The sequence below is a fragment of the Lissotriton vulgaris genome, chromosome 4_1 (assembly GCF_964263255.1).
Source record: "Lissotriton vulgaris chromosome 4_1, aLisVul1.2, whole genome shotgun sequence".
In the NCBI taxonomy this organism is placed as follows: Eukaryota; Metazoa; Chordata; class Amphibia; order Caudata; family Salamandridae; genus Lissotriton; species Lissotriton vulgaris.
Genome location: NC_141691.1, coordinates 716,629,800 through 716,634,799, shown reverse-complemented (window position 1 = coordinate 716,634,799; position 5,000 = coordinate 716,629,800).

Here is a 5,000-nt window from a genome sequence, read left to right as displayed (position 1 = left end):
GCGAATTCCCCGCCAATTTGCAGAAAATTCGCAAATTCTCACGCAGCAGATCTTTTTGCTTGGTCGCGCTTAAAAAAGTACAATGTTGCCGCGCGCGGCGTTCACATACCGTCATTCAGAGTTTGAAGAGTTGTTTTTCTCCATGTTTGCGTGTGCTGCACCATTTTGGATCTGGCTGCGTGATCTCGCAGGAGTTTGTCGACCGCGATTATGTCATCGCGCCCACCACCTTGCACAGCGAGAGTTTGTCAATGCGAGTACGTCATAAAGGCTCGTGATCACGCATCGCGGGAGTAAACAATTGCGAACACGTAGAAGCGGCTGGCAGCTAAAATCTCGCACTCGCGAAATTGCAAAATTTGCAATTCTGTAAAAGAAATCCACCAGCAGGCAGCATAAACCTTCTGAAAATGATGATTTTTATCAGAATAACTCCTCAGGTTGACATTTACCTGCACTTTTTTTTGCAAGGAGTCCATTTTGGGGGGGGGGATAGGAGGAAGGAAGTGCCCCACAGTCTCCAACTTCCTGTTCTTGTCCAGCAGGCTCCTCCCAGTGCTTTGTTCATGTCCTGGTCACTTTGAATTGGATCTTGACCTTGAAGGATTACTTTATGTGGATGCTGATGGATATTTGGATTTGAGGCCTTTTTGACTTTCTTTGGATCACTTTTGGATTAGAAATTTCACACGTAAGTTGATGTTGTTTGTTTGGGGCATTACAGTTGCTGCAACTACAATTTTGGAACTTTTTCAGAACATTAAATAAAATATATTGTGGGTAGCCACAGTATCCAGTAGGAACAGGGTTAGTTATGGGTGCATGATACAACTGTTTTGTTGAATTTCAACATCATTTAGGGCATGGATGGCATTGGATTGTGGTGATTTTTGTGTGTTTTTCGATTTTTTTGGGTTGTGTTGGGGCCTTTTGCCCAAGGGTACTCAGTAGTGCATGGACTGAATCTTTCTGTGGGGTCTCTTTAATGTAAACATCATGGAGGGCATGGATGGCATTAGATTGTGGTGATTTTTGTGTGTTTTTCGATTTTTTTGGGTGTTGATGGGGCCTGTCCATGTGGGTGGGGGCCATTTTGAGGACTGGTACAGGCAGGGCCTGGACATGTGGTAGGGGTCTAGGGGCCATTTTGAAGCTAGGCAGTGTGCTTTTTTGTGCCATAGGCCTGCACCCAGTCTGCCCTGCTTTCATCCGTTATGCCCAGGGGTACTCAGTGGTGCATGGGCCTAGTCTTTCTGTGGGGTGTCTTGAATTTGAACATGATTGAGGGCATGGATGGCATTGGATTGTGGTGATTTTTGTGTGTTTTTCGATTTTTGGGCTGTTGTTGGGGCATTTTGCCCAGGGGTACTCAGTGGTGCATGGACTGAGTCTTTCTGTGGGCCCAGCCGCCAGCCCGCAGGGCCATGTGGTCACCCAGCCCGCAGGGCCATCTGGTCACCCAGCCCGCAGGGCCATCTGGTCACCCTGACTGCAGGGCCATCTGGTCACACAGCCAGGTGGCCAGATGGCCCGGGACGACCCAGCGCCCAGATGGCCTGGGAGGCTGTCGTACCCAATCGCCCTTGCAGTCCGGCGAGGGGGTCCAGGTGCACCAAGGTAGAAGCTCTGGAGCTTCTTTCCCCTGGGTGGCTGCTCCTCACCTCCCTGCCCAGGAGCAGTGGGCCATCTGGTCACCCTGCTGACCCGCAAGGGATGGTGGCCCCCATCCCTGCACCCCGGTGGGGCAGGGACAGAAGGGGGAGGCCCCCGTGCCGAAGGGCACGTGGTGGAGGCAGCCTCCCACGGACCCGTGTTACCCCCTCCGCGTCCCTCCAGCCGGCCTGGCGGCAGAGGGACCCACCCCTGGATGTGGTGGAGGGAGGCGTCCGCGGGCCCCCACGCACGGAGAGACAAAAGCTTGGCTCAGAGGATGACTTTCAATAGATCGTAGCGACGTTGCTGCTCTGCTACTTACGAAACCCTGACCCAGAATCAGGTCATCTACGAATGATTTTGCACCAGGTGTCCCACGAATATGCAGTGCACTAAGGGTGATGGAGGCAGCCCCCTTCCGTCCGCACTCCGGTCCCCAAGCGAGCAGCTCTACGCACCGGCCCCCCAAGAGAGGCCGGCTATCCCAGGCCAACCGAGGCTCCACGGCACTGAGGTATTGATACGATTTAGGGGGGATTCTGACTTAGAGGCGTTCAGTCATAATCCCACAGATGGTAGCTTCGCCCCATTGGCTCCTCAGCCAAGCACATACACCAAATGTCTGAACCTGCGGTTCCTCTCGTACTGAGCCGGGTGAGCCCTGGACATCTAAGGGCATCACAGACCTGTCATTGCTCGATCTCGTGTGGCTGAACGCCACTTGTCCCTCTAAGAAGTTGGACACCGACCACTGGGGGTCGCGTAACTAGTTAGCATGGAAGAAGTCTCGTTTGTTATCGGAATTAACTAGACAAATCGCTCCACCAACTTAGAACGGCCATGCACCAGGACCCACAGAATCGAGAAAGAGCTAGCAATCTGTCAATCCTTTCCATGTCCGGGACGGGTGAGGTTTCCCGTGTTGAGTCAAATTAAGCCACAGGCTCCACTCCTGGTGGTGCCCTTCCGTCAATTCCTTTAAGTTTCAGCTTTGCAACCATACTCCCCCCGGAACCCAAATACTTTGGGTCCCTGGAATCTGCTCGGCGGGTCATGGGAATAACGCCGCCGGATCGCTAGTCGGCATCGTTTGTGGTCGGAACTACAGCGGTATCTGATCATCTTTGAACCTCCGACTTTTGTTCTTGATTAATGAAAACATTCTTGGCAAATGCTTTCGCTTTGGTTCGTCTTGCGCCGGTCCAAGAATTTCACCTCTAGCGGCACAATACGAATGCCCCCGGCCGTCCCTCTTAATCATGGCCCCAGTTCTGAAAACCAACAAAATAGAACAGGAGTGCTATTCCATTATTCCTAGCTGAAGTATTCAGGCGACCGGCCTGCTTTGAACACTCTAATTTTTTCAAAGTAAACGCTTAAAGCTTTTTTACTGCAGCAACTTTAATATACGCTTTTGGAGCTGGAATTACCACGGCTGCTGGCACCAGACTTGCCCTCCAATGGATCCTCGTTAAAGTTTTTCAAGTGTACTCATTCCAATCAGTCCGAGGTTATCTAGAGTCACCAAAGCAGTTACCACTGTTATCCGAGTAACAGATGGAGCGATCAAAGGAACCATAACTGATTTAATGAGCCATTCGCAGTTTCACTGTACCGGCCGTGTCTACATACACGTGCATGGCTTAATCTTTGAGACAAGCATATGCTACTGGCAGGATCAACCAGGTAGCTGCACCTGACAACTGGGTGGGAGCCGCGTGCCCATCTCCCCGACCGGCGACCTTCGTGCAACCCTCCGTCTCTCGGAAGCCTGTCAGGGGAAGGAGCCCACCCACCTGGGCAGGAGGGCTCACTGGAGGGGTGTGGAGATGTGCGCCGGTCACATGGGCACCGGCAGGCCCAGCCGTCTCCCCCGGGAGGGAAAGGCAGACCGAGGCGCAACGTGAGAAAGATGCAAGGGTGCTGGAGCCTGGTGGCAGCGGCACCCCTCGGAACAGGCGTTCCAAGCTGCTGTGGAAACGTGCTGGGCCGAGAGGGGTGACAGCGTGGCACACAGGGCCCACAGACCTGCCAGCCAGGCAGCATCCGAGGGTCTGGCACCACCTGCCCCTTCCGCTCGGGTCAGACCACTGGGGGCCACGAGCTGCCAGGGCCGCTCAGCCTTCGCTCTTCTGGGTAGGGTGAACGACCTAACCGCCATGCGGCAGGCCCTCCCTAGAGTCAGACAGTCCATGCAGGGTGGAAGCTCTTTGCTTGAAACAACAGCCGAGGCTGGTTAAGCAGTCCATCCCTAAATGGACCGAGAGTGCCCAATCGATCAGAGTACAGCCGGGGCATCCCCTGGGAGGCCACCCAGCACAGGGGAGGTACACTGGATGCCAGCTGCCGGGGCACTCAGACTCCAAGAAAAAAGACCATCGGCAAGAGGCCCGTGAGGCAGGTGCATCCCGGGCCCCTGGGGGCCCCAGGACTGCCTTTCCCCTCTCAGCATGGCCAGACCTCACGGAGGTCTGCCTGAGCAAACTCTGAGAAAAAGGACCATTGGCAAGGGGCTGAGAGGCAGGAGCATCCCCGGGCCCTTGGGGTCCCCGTCGGGCGGGCCCCGGTGCTGTCTTCCCCTCTCAGCATGGCCAGACCTCACAGAGGACTGCCTGAGCAAACTCGGAGAAAAACGACCATCGGCAAGGGACTGAGAGGCAGGAGCATCCCCGGGCCCCTGGGGCCCCAGCGGGCGGGCCCCAGGGCTGCCTTCCCCCTCTCAGCATGGCCAGACCTCACAGAGGGCTGCATGAGCAAACTCGGAGAAAAACGACCATCGGCAAGGGACTGAGAGGCAGGAGCATCCCCGGGCCCCTGGGGGCCCCAGCGGGCGGGCCCCGGTACTGCGTTCCCCCTCTCAGCATGGCCGGACCTCACGGAGGTCTGCCTGAGCAAACTCGGAGAAAAACGACCATCGGCAAGGGGCTGAGAGGCAGGAGCGTCCCCGGGCCCCTGGGGGCCCCTGCGGGCGGGCCCTGGTCCTGCCTTCCCCTGATTCAGAATCGCCAGACCTCACGGAAGTCTGACTGACCCTCTCCCTAGTAATCCGGAGGAAAATTACCCCCCTTTCTTGTAATCCGTGCACACGATGTGACAGAGGGGACCTAAGGCGGCCAAGTACCCGACCTCCTGGAGCCCTCGCTGGGATCCGGGAGGCAAATGGCACCTCATCGGGACTTCCAGGGAAGTCCGGCCATCTGGTCGCACATAGGAAAGCATTGCGGGCGACCAGATGGCCGAGGGGATCCGGGCGACCGGATGGCCGAGGGGATCTGAGCGACCAGATGGCCGAGGGGATCCGGGCGACCAGATGGCCAAGGGGATCTGGGCGACCAGATGGCCGGGCA